The sequence below is a fragment of the Cupressus sempervirens genome, chromosome 11 (genome assembly GCF_028749045.1).
Source record: "Cupressus sempervirens isolate cs-2001-9-10 chromosome 11, ASM2874904v1, whole genome shotgun sequence".
Taxonomy (NCBI): Eukaryota; Viridiplantae; Streptophyta; class Pinopsida; order Cupressales; family Cupressaceae; genus Cupressus; species Cupressus sempervirens.
Genome location: NC_143128.1, coordinates 639043290 through 639069838, shown reverse-complemented (window position 1 = coordinate 639069838; position 26549 = coordinate 639043290). Strand labels below are relative to the sequence as shown.

The following is a 26549-nucleotide window of genomic DNA, read 5'->3' as shown; positions in this document are numbered from 1 at the left end:
ATATTGAACAGGTCTCCTTATCCTGCCTTAGATGTCAAGACTCCTTTTGAGGCATGGTGTGGTAGAAAACTAGTTGTGACACACTTTAGAGTATTTAGTTGTCTAGCATGGGCAAACATATCTTCTAGGGGATGCAAGGCACCGCCACCTTGGCCTTGTACTTTCATTAGATATGAAGATAGTGTGAAGACATACAAACTTATGGATCCTGAGACACATGAGATCTTTGTGGAGAAGGATGTACACTTTGAGAAAAGTTCACCAAGCTTATCCTCTAATCCTCTCCACACATCATACATTGTGGAAACTAATAGTGACACCACTGATAGTGCTTCAATAGATTTAAATACATGGGTTTCTATTGACTATTGCAGCAAGAAGTCATGACATTAGCACATTCCACATGCATATATTGCCACAGTGATAGGTTCAGCATAACAAGGTACACCTAGTCTTCCAGCTTCAACATCAATGGATGACTTCTTGACAGGTATTTTAGGTTTGTTTGTGGAGTTGCACATAGTAGACTTGGAAGACATCATTAATGATATACATATTCTCTTTGATGGAGAAGACCCTTCTTCAGTTGTTGCGAGGGCTCACTCTGACCCTCATGTCCATTCTCTACATGATCGATCTTCACAAATTGATGTGATTGTGGATACTTATGTACAAAAATTGCAAGAGGTCTTTTTATCATTTTAGGAGATCGTATATTCTTTGGGATAGGTTCTTCATTCATCCTTGATAGGGATACTTGAGCAAGTTTCAAAGGCATCATCCATCATTAAAATTCTTTCCACACACAGCGAAAGCATCTCACTTGTAGCTAGGTTATTGTTTCTTCCAAAGGGGAGGAACATTATTCAACAACTTTGGATCAGCTTCTACATTGGAGTAGCTATCACTAATTGGCACTCTTCATTTGGGGGGGAGACTACCTTGTCTCTTTTCTTCTTCTCTCTTGTGGGGGGAACCTTTTCCTCTTTTGAGATTGTGTTCTTCTCACATTTCTCTTTTGTATATACTTGATGTATGTCGTAATGGGGGGGTCTTGATTACTCCATCCATCCATGCATCTTGTCTTTTCATCTCTCTTTTTGGGGGAGTTTTTTTCCCATGAGGTTTTCCTTCTTTCTTCACTTTATGAGAGATTGCATTGCATTATGTACATGGGTACCTAATATGGCCTAGTAGTTGGGACCCATTGTGCATTTCATACTAGCTTTTGAAAACTTAAGTGAATTCCCCTAAGTTGCACTTAAGGGGGGGTGTTAATGTAAATATGTATTTACTATTTACACTTTACTTAAATTTACTTAGGTTAATTCATTATTTTATTATTTATTTGGTGAGACACTTAGGAGTTTGCATACTCTTATGAGTTTTCATGTTGACAACACTGGAGTAAGCAAGTCTAATTCAACACATGGTTTCTACAATACTAGAGTTTGCATAATTAACTAAGTTTTCATGTAGACAACATAGTTATTTGCACTCCTAATTTAGCACATAGTGTCTACAACATTATTTTGCATGCTACACCTTTGTAGGCTTATCCTCTCATCATTGCACTTACTCCTATGCTTAATGGAGGATAACCCATATCTAGTGGACATATGCTTGGTTGTATGACTTATCATGATGCTGAATCCTATGCATTCTAGAAGCATTCCAGAGGCTTTTATATACAGGCACTCCTAGTGTACTTTCAATGCATATTGAATGAATATTATATTATCATTTCGATCATATTCTCTTTGGTATACTATTGTGCTTGTGCTTGAGTTCCTTGGTCTTGGGTGATTTTTCCCTAAGGAAAATTCTTACAAGACTAAAGGACTATTTGAACCAATCAATCCCAATGACAAAGCATCTATTAACCTACTTGACAAGAACAAACTCTTGAATGAAGAGATAAGAGGACTAAAAAGAAAACATGAAATCCAATCAATAAGACTATGTGAAGTGATTGAACAAAAGAAGAAAGTTGAAGAAGACATGACTATGGCTGAAGAAGTCAAAAGGGTAATGACTACCAAACTTGAAGAAAGGATATCAAATGTATAGATGCTCACAAACACTCAACTAGACATGATGAATCAACTAATGCTTGCAAATTAGGAATTGAATCACAAGGATGTCAAAATTGCAAATCTAAAATCATAGGACATACTGAAGAATGAGAGAGAATCCATTGAGAAATTCAACAAACCAAAAGAAGAAATGAAGTACTTTGAAGAACTTATGAAGTCATCGAGTTGTTCTAATGGGCCAGGACATTCATGCACTGAGAAAGGAGATCATCCAAGAATGGAGAACTGATGATTGCAAAGTCAAAACCAACATGCTATCACTGTGGGAAACTTGCTCATACTCAAAATATTTGAAGAAGAAAACATGATGTTCAAAATTCTAATCTTAAGTTTCCTAGTTACTATTTCTACTGCAAGAAACTAGGGCATTAAATACATGAGTGCAGGTCAAGACTCAAGAATACATATACTACACCTAAATTTGAAGGATATTGCTATAACAAAAACTAATTCCCAATCCTCACCAACACTTGGATCATGTAAAGGTTTATGAAAAATTACTCAATTTCTGATTTCACCTTGAGATTCCACCCCCAACTTGACCTATGCAATCATTTGCACAAATTTGGTTAGTCACGTGAAGATGCTTGTCCTAGGGTTTTGCTAATAACTCTAGCAGCCAACATTTTCACAACTTGTAACCAAAAAACAATTAAATTAAATTTCCATACCTTTCAAATCACCAAGGATTAGATTTTTCCCATCGTTACTTTGTAAGATATGAGAAAAATAATCTGAAACCCTAGGTGTGGGCTTATAACAGGGCAATCAGCACAAAAATCCTTCTAATAGGCCTATTCCTCCACTTCAAAGCCTCAAACTAGATGCAATGGAAAGGTGACTTTTCCCTCTATTTGATCATGGGATCCAACTAGTGGTTTTAGACTGTACCAATTTGTACAATACCCAAAAAATAGCAAAATACACAAAAAATTCAATTTTTCTATTGATTAAATGCTTCCTCTGTACGATCTCACTTCCAATATATCATAGGACATGTTTTCCATCCTATTTTTATAGATCCTAGTATTTCTTCCAACCAAAAAGTGGTTTTGAATGATTTTTCTCAAAAACAACAAAAAATGCAAAAGTTGCTCATTAGCAACTTTGACAACTTTTGACAACTTTTAGCAATAAGTTTCCAAAAGCAAGTTGTCATTATTTCTTGCATTCCTGAGGATTTAAAAAAAAATTAAAATCATATCTAAGACCTCCTAACATCTAGACTTCTAGTACTAGCATAAAATGTGTAAAATTGTCCCTTGACCCAAGGTGGATGACAAGATTTATAATTACATTTTGTGTCCCTTGGCCTTACACTTTGGACTTATCACATAAATCAAAAGAAGAAGTTTTAGTACATTAATCCTTTGATGAAGATGAATTGGAGTGTTCTCTTACACCATAGAGATAAATGTTTGGGACTCATTGTTCTTTAAATGTGCATATGTGCACTTGCACATGTGCATGTGTGCTAAGTGCAAACATGTGCACTTCACCCTCGCTCTGGGGGTGTGCACATACACACATGGACATGTGTGTTAGAGCATGCACACCTTCATAGGTGCACACCTGTGAGGGTATGCGCTTGACACTTGGGGTCTATATACCACCCCCATCCTTCCTCACTTTGCTTCTGCTCTATCTTTGATGCCGCACCTACGCAAGTCTACCCATTGTGCAACTTTCCTCTCCTCTCCTACACAAAAAATCACAAGGTTAGACATCCATGAGGTGCACACATGTTCATCCCTTAGAGGTGCACATGTGTACACCTCCATATAACTTTGAAAACTCAAAAAAAAAAAAATCAAAACCTAAGACACCTAAGGGACTTCATGGAGGTGCGCACATGTGCACCCCCATTAGGTGTGATATGCCAACCTCTACCTATCAAAACTAAAAGGACTAGGGTGATCCTCCCCTATTGCACTAAGGTACTATGCATGTGCATAGTTGCATACATGCACATGAGTGCAGCCTTATAGGTATGCATGTGTGTTGGTGCACAAATGTGAAAAATAGTCATTATTAAGGCTAATGAAGTGCACTAGTGCACCTGTAAGGGTGTGCTAAGTTTCATAGCAGGCCATCTTAGGGAAAAAATTAACATTTTGATCTACTATGAATGGTTTTTGACCTATTTTGATGATCATCTGAGTCTTGTAGAGTCTCATTTTTTTCCTTTAGATAACATAAGACTAATATTTTCCTCTTTCATGTAGATTCAATGGCATCATCTTCATCTTCCATGGTGGAGAAAATGACACCAAAAATGGTTGCATTCAAGTGCCAAGGGGCACCAAAGAAGTCAAGATTTCTAGATGGGCATGCAAAGATCATATATATTGAACTAGGCCACATTGACCAGAATGCCTTCCAAAAAATCTACAAAAAACTAAGGGAAAGAACAATAATTTATCTTTATTGATCTAATTTGGGCTGGTCAATGTAGCATCCCATCCCACATTATTTTTATCTTATGAACTAGTAATGATGATGGCATAACACTATGTGATGGAGGAAAAGGTTGTAAAGAGCATCACTCAAGAGATAGTCTTGAACCCATGACCTTGAAACATGGAGAAAGTGTTACACCTTCCAAAAGCAGACCAATACTTACAAATCTCATATGATGGATCAGAGAAATGGTACAAGGATAATGAGAAAGAGGTGAAGGAACTAGTGCAATCCTCATTCTTAATTGACAAGACACCTTGAGGCCAAAGATTAGGCAAGATGGATATGACCAAAGGGTACATGAAATATGACATTGGATACTCGATTGTCCTCCTTAGTAGAGTTATGTGTCTTCCTCCAATGGGTCACTTACTAAAATGGATTGTTCATTTCATTGAAACCATAATGACTGATAAGATACCCATTGATTGGGCCACCATCCTAAGTGATAACTTGGATGAGTAGCTAATCACTATTAAAATCAATCCTTGTTTCTAGATGACATCAGAAAAGGTGTACTTACTAGCTATTAGAACTAGTGATTATCTAGGCTTGTATAGAAAAAGAAGCATGTAGGATGCAAATTATTGGCCCTATGTGATATACCTACAATTGGTGAAAAAGAATCTCCCACTATAGAGTTCTAAATATAGAGTGGTCAATGATGGGTTCATCTTCGCCATCATCAAATTCATTGAAGGTGATTATGCAAAGAGAATGTCAATAGAGGCAGTAGCCCAACTCACAAAGATAGGTTCCTACTACATTCAATTTAAGACTTTCACATATCTTCGGGTAGTTGATACTCTTATATTCCCCAAGAAGCTCAAAAGATATCCTTTGGATAGGATGATAATCTTGGAGATAGCATACCAAATCACTTCTTATGACAGAGTGAGAAAATAGCATAAGAAGACATGGGTCTAACAAATTACAATTGGTGCATTCCAAGTGAAGAAGAAATAAGACATTGCCACCTTTGACTCTGAATGGGACTAGTATCTCTTGGAAGAATACAACGCCCCTCACCCATTCTTCGATAATATTGTGATGGTTCAACATCTAGTAGGGAAGAAATTTGTACATGTTGATGCCCTAGAAGATCACTAAATGAATGCAATAGATGATTATAATGTCTATATAAGGGACTATTGTAGGATGAGTCTATACCTAGTAGAAATTGTGCTCAAAATGAAGATTCCTTTCAAGGCCATAGAAAAGGATGTACTAGAAGTTATGGATCCTTTGCACAATAGAGAAAAAATCTGCAATAGGCCTATCATGAATGTTGAGAGAAGGAAAGAGGAAAATGGTGACTTAGATCATCAAGACAACATATAATTGAACTGACAAGGGAACAAATCTAGAAGACATTTTGGATGGATCCAGTTCCTCAATCCATACCACTACAAGCCAAAGCTAGGCCAGGCCTATCAAAGGTAAAGGTGCAAAGGTCACCGTACCAACCTACTCTTCTCAATCCCTAGTATGAACATAAATGGTACATAAACATGAGTGGGAGATTGAGTACTTTAAGGCTAATAAGGGAAAGAAGAGGAAGAGGGCACCCTGTAAGGAAAAGAGACAAGTGGCTGAGGCGCAAATAACACCAGCTTAATAGGAGCAAGTGAAACCTCAAGCTAAGAATGAAGAGCCTCAAGAAGAGCTAGTACATCAACCTCCAAATCAAGCACACCAAGAATAATAAGAAGAAGAATATGCAAAGGAATAGAGGGTCCCACCATTCAAAACTACAAAGGAAGAAGCCTCCTCCTCAAGTCTAAAGATAGTGAGCATAGAGAAAACTATGGTGGGTACATAAAGGAGGAGATTAAAGAACAAAAATACTCCATTCCAGAAGCCAAGGATGAGAAAGAAGGGGGAAAATAGAGTTTGTCCCCTTGAGCCAGAGAACTCATTCGACCAAAGCCACAAAGGAAGAGAGGAGAATAATATCATCTAGCCAAAGAGAACCTATACAAGTATCAACTTTAGAAGATGAACAATAGAAGTGGATAATAGAGATGGAGAGTAAAGCAACTAATGTCTTTGACCTCTCAGACTTTGAGTTTATGTCATTGGGCATTGAGATAATGGGAGAGAATATCAGAGATACTCCCACAAGTGAACCTTTAGGAGAGGATTGGAATCAATTTCCTCCTTTACCTTAAGGACCTCCAGACATTCCACTACCTCCATCATAAGATGTGGCTATCTAGGCAAAGCGTTAGTAACTCCACCTCCTCCAATTATTTAAGCAAAAGAAGAAGAACAAAAAAATGAGGAAGGAGAATTCCAACAACTTCATGCCAATGGAGTATCCAAGGAGGGACAAATACTAAAATAAACTTATCAAACTCCTTGAGATATAGAGGTTAGATCCTTATTCCAATAGAGAATAGAAACTCCTTCTAAAGATCTTCCTCGACATGAGAAGAGTCTAGAAAGAAGTTATAAGGGAAAGGATCTTGTTGCACAACCAACTTCTTCAACTAAGCATATGTCACTCATGGGTACCACACCAATATGGTTGAAGAGGGAGGTTATGTCTCTATAGAAAAGGAAGCTAGAGATGACAATAGAGGAAGAAATGAATGAATTGATTAAAGAGGTAAGGAGGCCTGAGCCACCTAAGGTTGATGCAAAAACACTAGCCTTCATAATGAATAACCAAGACCAAGAGCTTCTCACACATATCACCATTCCTCCTCTTCATGCTAAAACCAAAGAACTAAATTTAAAAGAATAATAAATCAAGGGGTTTATATTGGGAAAGCCCATGGTGGACACAACTAACGTAATGATCACCACATGCATGAAGGAGGTGATTTAACATATGGATCAGGATGAGACTAAATTGATAACACTGCATAAGTAGAATGAGCTACTCAGAGGCTACATGAATGAAGTAGTGAGACCTATCAACCTGGAAAATTAAAAAGTCACTCTTCGAGTTGCATTAGGTAGAAAATAGACAAACCCATAGATGGACAAGCTTCCAAAACCGAAGAAGCATTGTTGGAACTGAACACCAATTTTGGGGATTTTGCAGAGACAAGAATAAAAATTAGTAACTACCAACAAGTAATGAAGAATAAGTATGAGGCTTTATATTTATTGAAAACTACTCAAATAGTAGAGATTGTTCATAAATTCAAGAATAAACATCCAAAAATCATTTTGGTCTAAAGGGGAAGAAAACCTAGATGTTGGAAATTCAATTTTGGCACTTCAAAGATTTTTTGGATTTTTGGAACCTATCACTAAAGTGCACAAGTGCGCAAGTGTACTTTTCTTAGAGGTGCCCTAACGGTTTTGAAGAAGAATTAGTGTACTAGAAATTAATTGCCAGTTGCTATTTTAGAGCATTCCATGTACTGAAAAAATGCATTTTGATGATAGTCCAACTCCCATTGATGTCTAAAGAAGGCCAAGATTCCATTTTTAGAGCTCCTAGAGACTTTCAGATCATCTCACAAATTCATTCTTCTTATCTTCTTATTCTTTCATTCTTTTTGTGTCATGTAAAGGATCATGCACCCATTAATGGATATAAACAAGGGTGGAGACCTACTTAGCACCATTTAGAGAGTCGATTTGTATATAAGTACATTTGTTTTATTCGTTTTTAGCATGAGTTTGCATTTTTAAGAGCTCCCTCTCCAAAAAAAAGGGAGGAGATGATTTCTTATAAATACATGGATGTAATATGTACTCTAGGCCATTATTTTGATGCAATAATATATGATATTGTTTCTCTCCTTCTGAGTGTAGTAAATCTTATTAGAGTGTGTTTTTTTTGTGAAGGCATGTTCATGAATAATAATTGAGCCAATGGTTTTATTGTGTTGTTATGATTGTGCCATCTTTTAATTATAGTGTTTGCCTTGTGTTAATGAATTCCACTATTGTGAAAAAATGGAGATCATCTTTGTTCTTGCATAGTGTCTTGTCTCATGTGCGCACACTCTCTGTGGCCTTATGATTTGATGAAATATGAAACATCTTTTGGTTTATATTGAGTTCCCATTGATGATTGCATTAGTGGATTTGAGGAAGCACTACTCCTAATTACATTGGTTTCCTAACCAATTCTTTTGATAATTTAATTCACAGACATGTTGTTACCTTGGTTTAAGTCCATTACAAATTTCCCTTTCAAGTTAATTCTTTTCTTAACCTCTTGTTACTCTATCTTTGTTATTTGCATTTAAAACTCTTGGTTAAAAATATAGTTGCATTGATAAATTGTATTCATCGTAAAACAAAAAATAAATAAAAATATATCTCTTTTGTGGTTAGATTTCAAACAAAAAAAAATTATACAAGATTGGTTCGAACTAGAAAAGACCTCCTTGTGAACATACACATTTATCTTCAATTGAGCAAAACCACCTAAAACCATGGAGTTGGTCCTTGATCAGCTTTTCAAGAGAGGAGTTTGAAAGGATCCCTACTATTTAGCATCATGTAAAATGACAGCTCAACATATAGCAAGAAAAATGAAATATATAGAGTTAGCCAAGTGAGGAGTACACCAAGTTTTTCTCCTTTGGCATTGTTGTCAAAGGGGGAGAATTTGTGAAGACAGAGAGTTTATGTAAAAAGGTTATTCAAAAAGTGGGACATTTTAAAGTTGGAAAATTAAAGATGCATAATTTTTTTACACCAATTCCAATAGGGGAGATTTTCACATTGACAAAATCCTATAACCCTATTGGTATCATTTTTGTGATGTTGTCATTGTTTGCCAAAAAAAAAATTTATATTTATGTATGTTGGGTTGTTATGTTTAAATAAGAATATTACTATCATAGACTAATATGTTATTGGAGATACTATAAGGCTTAGCTTATCAGAGATGTTAAGGTCTATTGGTGTCACAAGGGAGCAAAGGTCAAAGGAAGCTTATGGAAGAATCTAGAAACCCTAGTTAGATCAAGAAGTGGAAAAGAGTAAGTAAGCACATGAAAAGAAAAGAAAGAAACAAGAAGGATATGTTAAAGAGAATAATCTATTGAGAGAAGTATTGGAGTCCAAGCTATTAGAGAAAGAGATAAAAAAACAATCTATTAGTGAAGTGATTGAATAGAAAGCTATCAAAAGGAGAAAAGTTGGTATTAGAAGAAAGGAATCTATCAAGAAGTGGAAAGCAAACACAAGTCAATCTCTTGTTTTTTCCCTAATAAGTTAATCAGCAAGATTGTAAAATCTTTTTACAAGTTGGCCTGTCAAAGGACTCATTAGCTCTTATTTTAAACTCACTTGTAAATCCCTTAATGAGGTGAATACTATAAGAGTGGGATTGAATCTCTTGATAGAGTAGCATTTAAAAGGACTATTGATACTCTTAATAGGGTATTAGACACTTTCAACAGAGTGAAGTCATTTAGAAGATGGTATTAGTGTAAGATTTTAACTGAGCACCTTATTACTGAAATTATGAGTAGTGAGTATCATCCCCACCACATTTTTTCCCTCTGACCAAGGGTTTTGTACAATACCAAAAATAGTGTGTTATGTATTTCAATTTTATAATTTGGATGTTTATTTCATTTTTTTATTGAAGACACATTAACTATTAGTATACATTGGAGATACAAATTAAAGGACACTATTAGGTCAATGTTCAAGCTGGCTATCAATTAAAAGAAAGTAAGTGTTTAAAAGTGAATTGTTTAAGGTAATGAGTCACCCCCCCACCCCCCAGCCCCTCATCCCTGCTCTTAGTACCTTATCCTACTTGTAGCTACCAAGATTAGGTATCATCTTTACAAAATTAATTATATTTTTAGGGTCACCCTCCATCCCAAGGCTACAAATACCGATGTCATTATCCAATCTAATATCTTGAGGAACCAATATTGCCTCTACATTTCAATAGTATAATTTCCCAAGGGGAGTTCCATAGCTAGAAGGCATTGGCCAAAATGGTTCCTTAATGCTCCTCCATGTCCAGATATCATGGGGTTTCCCTTAGCTTCCCAATCAAAATTATCGGTGTGCTAGTCACGAGGAGGAAAAATACATCTTCTATCCCTACTCCTATTATCAACAAGATTATACAGATCTTGTCCTGAATAATTCAATATATCCAAACTAGGAGAACTAGAACAAGAAAAATTGATGTTTTTAGAAAGAGCCCTCTCAATTTTGAAAAAAAAAACACCTTGGGGGAAGTAGACCTCTCTCTAAAGAACCTTTTGTTACATTTTTTCCATATGCCCCATAAGATGTGTGGGAGAGAGAAGGACTAGATATGCATGAGATCTTACTTAAGGTGGAAGGTGGGGTGCCATTGAATTAAAAAACTAGACTACTTAGAGGGGTCCAGGTTGAATTCAATATGCCAAAGAAAAGAGACCAAATATCACTAGAAAAAGGACAATGAACAAAGAGGAAATTAATTGACTCATCATTGAAGCATAAAACACACCTTCTTGGAAGACAAAACCCTACTTGCAAAAAACTTCCATAGTAAGGATTCTATTCTAAAGGAGGATCCATAAAAACTTATTAAATTTAGGGATATGACTTGAAATCCAAGCCTTAGTCCAATAAGAAGGGGAATCAAGGGCAATAGATAATGAAAGGTAGGAAGAAGTAACACAATACAAGCTAGAGGGTGAGGCAACCCAAACAGGATATCCAGCTTATTAGCAAAGATAATTGATGAGAAAATACACATCAAAGGTTCTAGCTAGGGAGAGATGGCTCTCAAATTCACCTAGTTGGAACTATACCAGTAATTAACAACCAAGACTAGAAAAAATTTCCTCATAGACCTCCTTCTACAAATTGAATTCATCAAGAGTATCCAACCTCTCAATAGGGATCCAATCATCCTACTAGAATTTAATAAAATTCGTGCTTCATGTCTTCCACTTGATACCTTTAGCAACAATACCTTTATCCTTTACAATGTTGTTCCAAATGGCCACACCATTTGGGATATTATTGGGGGAAACAAATTCCTAAAGAGTATAATTATTGAAGAGATACTTATAATAAAAGATTTCTCTCCATTCCCCAATGTTATAAAATATTCTCCATGTCATTTTAGCTAGTAAAGCCCAATTGAATATTCTTGAATTTCTTATACCCAAACCACCTCTAGCCTTTGGGAGGTAGACCTTCTCCCAAGAAATCAAAGGAATTCATTTTTTATCTTTATAATCCCCAAACTGGATAAAGAACTTTTGAATTATTTCTATTGCCTCAATAGATTTAAAGGGAATACAAAACATGTTGAGAACATAAATAGGAGATTCTAAAGGGTAGACTTTAGGAGTTGGATTTTTCCCACTTGGCTGCGTAGCACACCTTTCCAACTAGCCAAATTCATACTGAATTTGTCAATTAATTAGCACCAAAATGACTTAGGGGGCTTAGATCCACGTAGAAGATCCAAATAAGTCACTAGAAGATTAGAAATGAGGCATCCCAAGATGTCAGCAATGCACCTCTGTTGGATACAATTGTTCAATTGTGTGTTATCTTTGATGTTACACAAATGTCATATCAGTCATCAGATAGAGTCTACCAAGCTTAGAAGGCTAGCAAAGAAGGTTTACAGTGTCTACTAAGCATTCTCAGGCTTTACCTTGTGCAGATAGTTGTTACCGAGCTTTCAAGGTTAATCAAGGAAATTCAGTTGTTACTGAGCTCACTTGGTCATCAAAGGGAAATATGGTAGAGACAGTTCTTACCAAGCTCTCATGGTCAATGAAGGAAATTTAGTTCTTATTGAGTTCACTCGGTAGCCAAAGGATTTTGCAGATTTTGTAGTGTTAAATGAGTTGAGATGGTTAACTCAGGAAATTGTTTCTGGAAGCAGTGCTTACTGAGCAGGGTCGGCCAATGAAAGATTTCATTATTTTGTGAAATAAAGTTTTATTTTTTTAATGTAATATTTTTATCTGACTAATGTATGATTTATTAGTAAATTTAACTTGTGAATGAGCCAACTTGATAAACTGAATGGTATATATAAGAGGTCAAGTTGTGAATTATAAGTGTAAGTGATGGATTTGATGTAATGAGAATGAGAAGGAGGACTGATTATTGTGAGAGAAAATTTTGAAGGATGATCAAAGATCATTGAGGAGCGGCAAAGCTATATTTGATTGAGGAGGATCTAATGTTGCAGAATAGAGATCTGTAATCAGCAAATTTAGTTGCATAATATTCAAGTCAATTCATTGTTACTTTCTAACCATTGTAGCAATGATTTCAAAATCTCTTAACAGAGTTGGTTTGACAGCCATTTTGTAAATCCTAAAACAAGTTGATAGTTCAATTGAATTGTTCTAAAAACCTCTAGCAAGGCCACTCCTAACAGGGTGATTAAATCCTCTAACAAGGTCACACCTAACAATGTGTATTGTAACCTTTAACAGGGTTGGCTCCTAACAGGGCTCCCTTCAGAAGAGTGAAAATTGGTAGCTAGTTACTTGGTGGTTTTTTCCATATTGGGTTTCCACATTAAATTTGGAGTCTCTTGTGCTCATGTTGTTTACTTTTGCATGCATGCTAATAATTATGAATTCTTAAAGATTAGTAACAAGTTAATCTACCGTGTTACAACATTTATGTGATGTATTTACCAAGTGATAGCAGTAACTAGTTATTTAAGACATCTAAGGGATTGAGATTTGTTTTTGTGGTAACTGATTCACCTCCCCCCCCCCCTAGTTACTTCATCTATATTTCCAACAACCTCTATCTATCCAAAGGAGTATTAATGAAGAATAGAGAACACTAATCCAAATTTATTAGTTGTCCCAAAGCATTTCTATAACAATTCTATGCAAATTTATGGTTCTTATCTTCCTTAATTACAAAATACCCCCCAAGGATTGTGTCATCAAACAAATTACTAATGGGAGAAAGTAATGTTGGCAAAGGACATCTTGAGATCCCAATCAAACTTTTGTTGGTAATAAAGGATAAGATCAACCTTCCAACGAATTCAACAATGATAAAAAAGAGAGTGGGTGATAGAGGACCCCCTTTCCTAAGACCACTTAAAGGTTTGAAGAAATTAGAAGAGATAAGATAGATAATAACTAACAAATGAGTAGTAAATAGCTAAGATGTAAGCTTATACAACTTTTTATTAGATCCACAAGTGGACAAAACCTTGACTAAAAAATTGTAGTTCACTCAATCATAAGCCTTGGATAAATCCATCTTGAGAAGAAATCCTTCATTTAATGAAGCTTCAAGGGAATAAATCACTTCATGGATAGAGATAATTTAGTAAGGGGTCTTCCTTTTAGGAACTAATTTAAAATTTTGGTGAGAAATGATAGCTACAAGCAAAGCCAACAACCTAAGAGTAAGAACCTTAGAAATAATCTTATAAAAGGAACTGTACATATTGATATGGAAAAACTTATCCATAGCTTTAGCCATAGTCACCTTTAGGGAAAGAACTAGGAAGGTAGCATTGATTTATTTAAGGATATTCCTAGATCCAAAGAATTATTGAACAATCTCCTAGAAAGTATAGAAAAATAACATGGGGAAGTGGTCAAGGCCTTACGCCTTATCCCCATTAAACAAAAATAGTTCATTTTTATTTATTTTTATTTTGGGATAGCCCAAAGTGAGTGATTTTTTTCTCCTATTATAATAGGAGGAATGTTGTTGAGATGGTTCCCTAATTATCAAGAGAGAGGTTGGAATTAGTAGAGAGTAAATCAAAGAAAAGATGTTTAGCCTCCTAACTTATCTCAGCTTCTTCCCATAGGGAAATGCCTCATTTGATAATTTTGGAGATTCTATTGGTTTCCTTTTTATCCCCAACGAATAATTTTGTTATTATATTAAAATAGAAATATCATTTTTTATGTTTTAATTGATGTTAAGCCTTAGTTGGTTAGACATTATTCTAATTTAGTAGAGTAACATATCATTTGATTGATGAAGAGGATTTGAAGAAAGTATGATAAAATAATGTTGGTTTGATTGTTTTACAATCATGTATTGATGTTATTAAGTGATGAAGATCATCTATATATAAGACACTTTGGTTAGTGAATGAAGAGATGTGGTATTAACTAAGCTACTATAGTTGTCACCAAGCATCTAGAAAAGAAGGGTTAGAGTTTAGTGTTAACCAATTAATTTTTGTGTTAACCGAGTGATGTATTGTTTGATTAAGTTGTAGTTTTCACTAAGTATGAATATGAAGGACAAGTTAAGAAAGATTGAATCTGAGGCTGATATTTGGTGAAAATTAAGAATTATTGAGAAGTTCCAAGGATAAAGTCCAATTTAGTTATAAGATCTATGAATAGAGAGATATAATGAATATGTAACAAAATGGTGATGAGCAAAAATTTCAAGGTGTAACCCTTTTTTGAGTGAATAAATTCACTGAATCTTAGATCTACAATCATTATTAAGTGGCAAAATATGGAAGAACCTGGAATAGAAAAGTTTACTATTTAAGGAGTTGAATGAGGTTGTTTTTAGTTGTTGATGATGCAAAGAAAAGAAGGAAGAACAAGATAGAAGGTGAATGGGGAAGAACAGAAGTGCAAAGATCAAGCAAGAGGAAGTACTAAGTGTTAGTGTGAGTGTTTGAATCAACCAGTAAGAGATCAAAAGAAAGAGATAGAGTGAAGTAGAGAGTTGAACAAGAAAGGTAGTGCTTAACCTAGTAGATCATTTGATTGTTACTTTCTTACCATTGTAGAAGATAAAATAGCTCAACCAAGTGGACCTAACAAGTCTTTGAAATCATATATGGTAACATCGATTAGTAATATTTATAAGTCCTTTAGAGAAGGAAACTCCTTAGTAATGACAAGAACTAATAAGGTCTAGATGATCTTTGGCTACAATCCTCAAAACCAAGTCACACTAAAAATGTGAAAACTTTAACAAGATTGTCTCCTAACAGAGCTCACTTCAGAAGAGTGAAATTATTTGGGTTTCTAGTTCCCAGGTATTTTTCCCCTTTATATGGTTTCCACGTCCAATATTTGTGTCAAATTATGATTTCTTATGTGTTGCAAGTTAATTTTTATGTTATTTTTTATTTTTGCAACTCAATATAAGCTAAGTGAATACTTTGTCACTTAGTAAAGTAAGGAACAATAAGATAATAGTTTGATTATAAATAAGTGTAATTTTGATTTAGAAGCTAAATGTGGTTACAGATTTATTGTTGTAAAAGTTTATAAAGTTTGAATTAGTACTAAAGTGTTTGAAAGACATGTAGGATAATTGGATATAACTGATTCACACCCCACTCCCCCTCTTAGTTATCTAACAATTGGTATCAGAGTCTAGTGCTTGAAGGAAGAATTTTGAAGGGACTTGAGCAAAAGATCCAAAAATGTGTAAGAGAGAGGAACCAAAGATGAACAAGGAGAACTTCTCCTCACGGAAGAACATGATGAGGCTACATTTATCTAGAATAAGAGATAATTCTACACACTAGATAGATAATGCATATTTTGCTCCTATCCCTCCTATGACTATGGAAGAGATCACTCAGAAGAGAGAACACAATAGTTTGATGATTAATATTGCATCTTCCCTCAAAGATATCAAGTTTGATGATGCCAAGAACTCTACTACTACTAAAGAGATGTGGGAAAAGTTGGCACTCTTGCATGATGGATATGACAATGTATTGAGAGAAAAAGTAAAAGTTTGAGAAGCCAATATGATGACATGAGAATGAAAGAAGGTGAAGATGTTGTGTAGTATGTGCACCAAATTAAGCAAGTGGTGAGTGCAATAAAAGCTACTAGAGGAGTTATTAGTGACACTAAAGTTGTAAGTAAAGTTCTTAGAACTCTCATACCTTTTTATGCTATTAATGTATCTACAATTCAAGAAGTTAGAGCTATTTCTAGTAATGATCTTACTCTTGATGATTTAGTTAATTGGTTGACTATATTTGAATTGATTGATTTTGATAATAGTGTGGTCAGGGAGTACTTTCAAGTGTTCACTAACTATTGGTAGTTCCAAGAAAGTAAAGAGCAGTAAGAGTGAAAGTGAGTCAAAATCAGAAGATTATATGGATGAGACTGAGGCATTTCTTGCAAGGAGGCTACTAAGAGGTAAAGGTAAATTCAAAGGTTTTTCTACCTCTGATATATTTTAAGTGTTATGAAATAGGTCATCTTTCTACAAGATGTCCTAACAAGAGAAGGAGTGATGGAAATGATAAGAAGGATAAAAATACATAAAGAACAAAGACTTCAAGGACAAAGGGAAGAAATCATGCTATATTATTAACGAAGATCACACTAATTTAGACACTAAAGATGAAAAATGAGTGGAAATAGTGTATGTTGGTGGTAAAGAAGACCCTATTGAGGAAAGGTATGAGGATGAAAAATCTCTTATTTCACATGTTGGTAAGAATGATACATGGATCATTGGTAGTGGATTTTCACATCACATGAATAGAGAGATTAGTAAGTTTCATAAACTTGAAGAATATGATGGTGGAACTATTAAATTATGGAATGGTGTTCCATGTCTAGAGAAAGGTAGAGGCTCATTGATGTTGAAAGATAAAATTAGACTTGATGATGCATATTAGGTTAAAGAAACAAAATATAATGTGTTGAGTGTTTCTCAGTTGAATAATATAGGTCACAAGATAGAGTTTCAGAATAGGAAAATCAAGATCTATGATGATGATTGAAATCTAATTGGTATAGGTGAGAAAGAAAAGGTAATCTATTTTATCTTGATCCTACATTTGATACATGTATGTTTTCAAAGGTTTAAGATATGTGGTTATGGCATAAGAGGTCATATCATGTACATTTTGGTAATATGGTCAAGGTTAATAGAAATAGAAGAGCTAGATGCTTACTAAATTTGCATAAAATTGAGAATTATATGTGCAAACAATGTCAGCTTGGTAAGATGACCAAGTCAAGACTTTTAAGTAAGACACATACATCTAATGATATTATAGAATTAATGCATACTAATTTGTGTGGACCAATGAGAGTAGAAAGTTATTATGGTGACATATATTTCATATTATTTGTTGATGATCATTCTAAGATGATGACAGTCATGTTTATGAAGTTGAAGTCACATGCTTTTGATATGTTCAAAAGGTATTGATAGCCCTTATTTTCACTATGCCACAAATTTGAAAATTCATTGTGAAAATATTTTTGAACTAGGTTGTATTTTTAGGGTTTTTATTTTATTTATCATCATTTTCCAAAATAAGCCCTAACCTGAATATTTTTCCCTAGTCCCGCTTTGAGATTTTTTCCTAGTAAGATAATGTGATGTCTTAAGGTTTCTTTTTCAAGCTAGTCATGAAATAAATTCATTAAAATTGCAACCCTTTACCTTTACCTAAATTTTCTTTCAAGCAGGAAATGGTAGTTCTTTCAAAACATATGTTACAATCTTACGATGTAAGGTTATGTGCAAGATCTCAGAGCTAGTGCTCTGAGTTCCCTAATCTTAAGATATATTGTGTGTTCATAACATCATAAAAGTTCAAGGTGAGGTCTCCAACTTTAAAACTCTCTTTTCATCATATTATCTTATGTGTCTAATAAAAGAATGGTAAAGCATGATTTAGGATCTTACAAAAAAAAAGTCATCATAAGATATCAAATAAAGAAATGGAAGTTCACGATACTACAAAAGGTAGTGATCATAATATTGCGGGTTACTTTAGGGAAAAGAAGATATTCTAAGATATAATCTTACACAAAAGGAGGAGTCATGACATTAGAGAGGCTCTTCAAAAAGCTTACGATTCTATGAGTAAAATGAGAAGTATAACATGGCATAATGAAGGCACGATCATAAGATCGTAAGGTAACAAATAACAAAGCAAGGTGGTAGTTTAGTGTTAGGGAAGATTACATGTGTTCTATCTTGATTGGTCAAAGTTACAATTCATAAAAAGGTGGATGCCAAGTTGGATAGGTGGGCCCGATGTTTGTAAAGTATGCTCAGAGATAAAAGGATCATTCAACATCGTTGATCAGGGACAGATCTAAGGTGGTTATTTTTTCGCAAAATGAAGATGCTTAAAATTCAACTAAGGTGAAATCACGACAATTAAACACATGGTAAGGTGGGGCTAGAAGCATATTTACATAATTTTTTATGAAAATATGGAAATTTTCATTCTCTAATCTTACAACAAGTAGTATATCATAAGATCTCAAAGGCAGTGTTAAAGAGTTACAATGCTACAAAATAGTGTATCATGAGATTGTAAAGTTGAAAGTTAATATCAATGATGCTATGATGAAGAAAGATAATAGTTTTTCATAAGATCGTAAGGATAAAGAAGGAAGGGTGAGATGCTACACCAAGGGAAGTATAAAAAAGTGATCATAAGATCGTGTGCAGTCTTGGGGAGCAATGAGATAATACAATAAAGGGTTTAGCTATGGATCATGAGGGATCTTCCCACAACCTAAGATAATAAGATAAGATTCAATTTAAAATGATTGTAAGATCGTAGAGCCTTTCCTTCCATCCTAAGATAATACGAGAAATTTATTTCTTTAGTGTATATCGTAAGATCGTAAACCCTAGTTTGACTTAAAGAGGAACTTTTCCCTCCTTAGCTGGAATAATGATAGATTGCTCATGGCCAATCAAATTTGAATAAAGTACAAAAGGTCCCTGAGCTGGAGTAGTAATGTAGACGATCCATCTAAGTTGACAAATTGCACTAAAATTAAAGCCCAAGCATGCAGATTATCAATACACAGAGAAGGTTGATGAAGGAACGCTCATTATAAAATATTCCATAATCTAGTGAACCATTACCATTTGTAAAGATCAAAATTTTTAGAGCAATTGCAGTGTTTTCAGTGCCAGTAGATTGTTATCAAGAGCTATTTGTAGAAAAAAAATTAGTGTTTTCAAGCTACTTTCACAATGTCTGAAAAAGAATTTAAAGAGATACAAGCTTCAGACATGGAGGTGGTGGAAACATCATCTCAAAAGGGAGGAAAAACCTAGTAGAGAAAACCTAATAGGTTTGTAGAAGAATGGATTAAGCTTTTCCAAGATCCTCCAATGCTAATGTTGCAAATGATTATGCATTCATGGACCCATATGCTCTATGTAGAGATGCTAAATTTCTTGGGGTTACAGGTTATGAACTCTTCAAATATTTTTACCATAACAGAGAGAAGAAGATCCCTGTGTGCATTTTTTGGAAGAAGAACTTAGCGAAATTAATCTTTCTAGAGTTTTTCATTTTTTCAATTTGGTAAAGGCCCTAATAAATTCATACTATCCTGCCACCAAATCATTCCATAAGAGAGATGGAACTATTCTGTGTACACTGGACTATGTCTCATTCATTGAAGCATCTAGATTGGATGGTGCCATTAGTGAACCAGTGTACCTGGTTGATATAAAATAAAAATTTGATGCCAACACCAAGGCATACATAGGTAAATCAATCCTAAAACATATTCCCATGGACCTAAAGTAGGTGGGAGACTATCCAAAGAAAGTGGAAAAGAAGATGCCACTAGATAAATTTAAGAACTATTTTGTAAAAATTGTGTGTGGAGTCCACAAGGTGATCGGAAAAGATAGGACTACTATGTTATATGGAGTAGAATTCATCATAGTGAGAGATGTGAAAGACTCCTATCATGGAGGTGAATATAATTATGTTGAGTACATCCTAGAGAGGATAAGAGAAAACATTGAGCTAGCCTAGAGAGGAGAAATGGAGAAATTCATGTTCCATCATTATTCACTACTCATACACCTAATCATGTATAAAAATGTGGGATACATAAGACTAGATTTTATTGATAGCACTTATGATGCTAATGGAGAGTTGTCAATTCTGTTTTCGACATAGGTATGGGATAGTTCTTAGCACTATTCTGATTATGTATCATTCTTTACTAATTTTATTGTTGTTATAGTAAAAATGTTAGATCTAGGTTACTTTAGGGAACTTTAGATTTTAAAACTTCTTTTAAGAATCACCCTGCTTCCAAAGGGTAAAAGATTAGATCATAATTGGGGAGATATTTTCCTATTTCCAGCCTTTTCTTTGATGAGGATTTATGGTATATTTGACCTTGTGTGAGTTAGATATTACAAACCTCTGATCATAGATCTATACTTGTTCTACTCACTAGTAGGTGTCTCATCCTTTGTAGATAACTTGTGTCCAATTACCATAGGTGTTCCAATAGGTTTACATGTTTCCAAACCAAACCTTTTCAGTAAATCCTTCAAATACTTAGTTTGAGAAATAAAGATTCCTTCTTTATTATATATGATTTGTAATCCTAGAAAATATTTCCTTTCTCCTATCATACTCATTTCAAATTCTTCCTTCATTTTTTCTACAAACTTTTCACTTTCCTCATTATTTCCTCCAAATATGATATCATTAACAAATATTACCAAAATCATTAGTCCATTATCAATTTATTTCTAGTAGAGATTACTATCTACCATACCTTTTCTATATCTAAGCTTTGCCAAATTCTTATCCAACCTCACATACTAGGTTTTGGGTGCTTGCTTCAAGCCATGCAATGCTTTCTTCAATATGCATACTATGTACTTGTCATCTGTTAAAGGACAACCTTTAGGCTATTCAATGTATACCTCTTCTTCAAGTTCTCCATTCAAAAATGCTAACTTGACATCCATCTAATATACTTTGAATTTCTTTTGTGTTGCATAGGCTAAGAATAAACTGACTACTTCTATTCTAGCCATAGAAGCATAGGTCTCATCATAGCCTATTCCTTCTTGTTGTGAGTAACCTTTACATACCAATCTTGCCTTGTTCCTTACAAGTTCACCTTGCTCATTCATCTTTTTCATGAATACCCATTTAGTTCCTATCACATTCTTGTTTGTTGGTCTGGGGACCAATTCCCATGTCTCATTCTTTACTATCTAATCTAGTTCCTCTTTCATAACTTGTTTTCAATAATCATCTTTACATGCTTCATCTACTTTCATAGGCTCAACTTGAGATATCAAACATAGTTGTTCATTGAATTTGCTTCTTTTCACCACACCTTTATCTCTACTTCTAATGATCTACTTAAATGGGTGATCCTTTATCATATTCTTTCTCAAAGTAGGAGTTGTTATCTCAACTCGTGGCTCTACTGAAGGTTTCAAGCTTTGTTCTTGCCTTGGCTCTCCTTCATTCTGCAAATCATTATTAGTCTCAATAAATACTTCATCATTCCTTGGTTTAATAACAACATCATCATTAGAATTGTAATCAACTATTCTTTCTTGTATCTTGAATTTTTCATCAACTCTCACATTTCCACTTTCCATATTAGTCACCAAAGTTGTCTCTTCTATCACTTCATCTTCATCAACCAATCTAGGCTCATTATCATAGTCATTCAAGAATCTTTTCATACTTGCTTTAAATTCTTCAACTTGATTATAAAGTAAGCTCTTTCTGGTTTTCCTTAATCTCTTAGGACATTTGGATGAAAAATGACCAAACTCTTTACATGTCCAACAAACAAAAAAATTCATACCTTCTAGTTCTCTCTTCATAAGTAGATCAATACCTTCCTCTATCTTCATGTCTTCTTCAGATCTAGATCTATCTCTGCTTGAACTTTTTTTGTTTTATATACAATGGAAGGATTCTAGATTGGAAAAATTAATACTCTATTCTTTACACAAATCTAATAACTCACCAATAATTTCCATCATTAGGGTGTCAAAATTTCCTCTGCCAGATTTAGAACTGTCTTTCCTAAACATATTCTCCATGGATCTCCCAAAGTTGTTAAACTTTATCTTCAAGGACTTGATGCTCTAATACTAATTGTTAGAAACAATAGTCCACCAAGATAACTAAGAGGGTGGGTGAATCAGTTATCCAATAATTAAAAAATTTATCTTCCTTAAACAAACTTAACCATTCAACCAAAGTAAACAACAACCATAGTAAGATGCATATAGACAATTACACCAAATATGTTAACTAGGGAAACCCTTGATTAGAGGAAAAACCCCAATGGGAATGATGCTCACAAGATGATGTACTAATATAAATATTCCATGTTAGAAGATGGACCCTGTTAGGAGTCTATTACAACATTTAATATATAGAGTCCCTATTAGGAGACTTTGAATCCCTGTTAGGAGATTCCAACCCTATTATAAGTTGTACTATAGTTTATTCAAGAAGAGCCCACTACCCAAACATGCAATTTCAACTACAAGAAGAGCTCACTACTCAAACATGCAATTTACTATTATGTTCTTCTTTCCTTTTTTCTATCAACCGAACCAAACACTGTCAGACCTTATAGACCAGTTCACAAAACTTAGATCCAAATATCAAACCTCAAGTCACACAATAAAACCTCTGCAATGAAGTTTCCTTCACTTCCGCTCTTCTCTACTCAGCTTCATATTATGCTCTCTCTACTACTTACAATCAATTTTGATCAATACAATTCCATTTCATATCCACATATATTATGATAAAGGAAAATGTCCTTCCTTTATGTCAAATTCATAAAACAATTCCCCGAGTCAGCTGTTAGACCTTCTCAATTAATTATCATAGGACCACATTAAGAACACATTATACTTAGTGATAACATTAATCTTTCACCTTGAAACTTGAATAACTTTTTGTACACACAATATTATGATGAGCCAACTTGACCACATCATCATCAACATGTCATCTACACATCCTCAACCTCAATTCTTAGAATAACAATTTTGCTAAGAGATATAACAAGTTTACCAAAACATGCCTCTATGAACTCTATCTCAAAACAAACATCACCAAAACTTACATAACTTCTTCCATACTTATTATTTCTTCATCCAATGTTAACTACATACACTAGATACTCAAAACTATCTCTCATAACCTTGAATAGTGAGAATACTCAACTAGTCATCCATAACAACTTGATCTTTATGTTATTCTTCTGTTAGATACCACAAAAAACTGATATGTTGACATCAATGACAAAAACAGTCATGAATGTAGCATATCATCATAGTAACATATCTACAATAATCCCTTATAGGAATATCATCAGCATTTATGCTTCCAATAGTTATGCTGCTAATTGTTAGAATGATTTTATAATAATTGGGTGGGGGGGTGGTGAATCAATTATCCTTAGGTCCAAATGTTTCAAACAAACTTTTAACCACTTTTAGCAACTCATATTTATTTATTAGTCCACTCGGTCTATATATCATCTTAATAGTAACATAAACTTGTAGTTCACTATCCCAATTGTGACCTACTTGTAGAATGTAAAGAAATAAGCAATAAAACAAATCAAATACATTCACACAAGTATAACACCAATATTTAACATGGAAACCCAAATTGAGAAAAACCACCAATAACATGCTACCAAATTTTCACTATTTTTTAAGGGGCATATGCACCGAGTTGTGGTGCCAAAAAGGTGACAAGCATTTTTTCTTTCATTTTTCAATAGCGCACACGCGCTATTGTGCATACGCTTTATAGCGCGTACGCGCTATTAAAAAGAAATTTTTTTTATAAATGATGGGCTGCACACCCGCGGCCCATCATATTAACAGTGATTTTTACTGTTTATAAGGGCAGCGTGCACGCGAGTTGGAAAACAATTCATTTTCAACATCCCTTGCCAATATCCCTCCTCGTCGACAAAATCCAAGATCACCAGCACGCCAACGCCAACGTCGTATGTAATCTAAACTTGACTTTGCATTATTTTATATGTTTTTCATATTGTTTTATAGGGTTTTTACAATTTTTATTTAGATTTGTTTATTCATTTGGATTTCAATTGATTCTTTATCAAGAAATGTCCATAATCAACTGGCAAATCCACAAAACCCTCAAGAACCTGAAGAACCTCAAAACCAAAATCCACAAAACCCTCCTAAAGAACAACAAATTCCACAACCTGAACCAATTCCAAGACCTCCACCAGGCACACAAGAAAATATATTAAATGAAATTGAGATAGGCAAAATTGAATTAGAAGGACTCATTGGTCGGTTGAAACAAGCTGGACAAACCAATCCAATGAGGTCTCAATTGGCATCATCCCTCGAATCCATTAAGACCCAGATAGCCTCAGTTACTGGTCAGTTAGATGTTTGGCGGGTTAAGAGGGAAGAACAAAAAAGATTTTATGCAAATAAATTGTCATATGAAGATGTTAAAAAAAAAGAAATACCAAAAGGTTCAATATTTGCATTATTTAGAAAACCCGGTGAGCAAAATACTGTTAGAGAGGGTACTAAACGGTTCCCCATCCATTGGTGTATACATGATGCTATGAGAAATCATTTTTGGGATAGATGGTGGATGGTTTTTGATGCCCCTCCTTGCAACAATCACGAGGTCCCAATGTATTTTTTGAAGAAATTGTATTGTGAGTTTGTCCTTGAGGAGATCCCCAATTATTTTGATCTATTAGACTCCCAAGGTAGAGGTGGGGGGTCATCATTCGAGAGGCCGGGAGCACATCATGACCCTAATGTAGTTAGGGCACCTGTGGTCAAGCCACAGTGTGAGCATGTGACTATTCCTTCAGTTGTGAAGGAACATGTAGAGGCCAGCACTCTAGGGACCATTAATGCTTTGACACAGATCCTCATCCATTCCACGGGCCCATTAGTTGAGGGGGAGCCTTCTGTGCGTCGTGGTCACATGTGCACTTCATGCGGATCCCTATGCACATTTGGCACTCATGCTAGAGATGCTGTGGATGATGGGCTCGTCACTGATCAGTTCTTGAACGAAACATTTGGCATTGAAACACAGGTAAATTACAATTATAATTTACTAATTTGATCACATTTCATATGTATAGTGAATTATTAATTAATTAGCATCTATTGACATTGTTCAAAATTCAGGGTCAAACTGTTGCCGAGCCTAGCAGCAATGCTCCGGCCCCATTTTTTGTCCCCTCCACGAGTCCAGAGGTATGTATTGATTTAATCATTTAAATTAATACATATATTTATTAAGTTATCATATTAAGGATTGACAAAAAAAATTATGCATGTTCATCAGTTCTCCACAGGACCCTCAACCTTTAGTATGGACTCAGAGCATAGACATCGTACGAGCTTCGTACAGGTACAGTTGTTTCATGTTAATTTAATTCATTTGATTATATTTGTTTCATGTTTCATGTTACATGTAACGTGTATTGTATGACATGCAGCTCATGACGTCGGACACACCTCCTCATCTCCGACAGTCTGTTGATCATGGAGTGGCCGCAGCTATGGCTAGCTCACAGCCATTGACTGAGGTATGAAAGAATTTTCTCTATTTTAGTTGTTGTTTATAATAGTTAGTCTCAAATTTTCTAATGTTATTTATAAGTGATTATATTTATTGAATTATTGTAGGGTCTCGTCACGCCTGATCGTCCACGAGCCTTCGAGGTGGACGTACAGAGTGACTATTTGATGGCGGTAAGAAAATAATTGATTTTGTGTGTACATATATTTGATTTTAACATATAATAAATACTGATTCATATCTACTTTGTTTGTATCAGCTCGAGTTGGAGAAGAGCCTCAACAAGAGGACGAGCGAGCATGTCAGGAGGACCCTATCATCTCCACCATCTCCCTCGACACGATGACAGAAGACGTCAAGAGATTTATTTCCTTCCCCTTGTGGGAAGGAAAAGATATAGTTTATCTAGACATATATATATAGGCATCAATGGACATATTCGATACACATTTGATGTATATGACATTTTATATTTGATGTATGACATTTATTTGATGTGTGACATTATTCGACTTATGACATTATTGATTAATATATGATATGTTTGTTCATATGCGACATTATTGGTTATCATAATATATTATGTGTTTGTTAATGTACATGACATTATTGGTTATCATTTTATATTATATGTTTGTTCATGTATGACATTAAATAAGATATGTTCGTGTATGACATTAAATTAGATATGTGCATGTATGACA

The 26549-nt window shown here is 34.6% G+C and overlaps 1 pseudogene; it reads left to right on the top strand.

Moving 5' to 3' along the window:
• Positions 1-26211, top strand: part of LOC149531386 (putative beta-1,3-galactosyltransferase 2) — a 121302-nt pseudogene extending 95091 nt beyond the window's left edge.
• Positions 26212-26549: the final 338 nt, after the last annotated feature.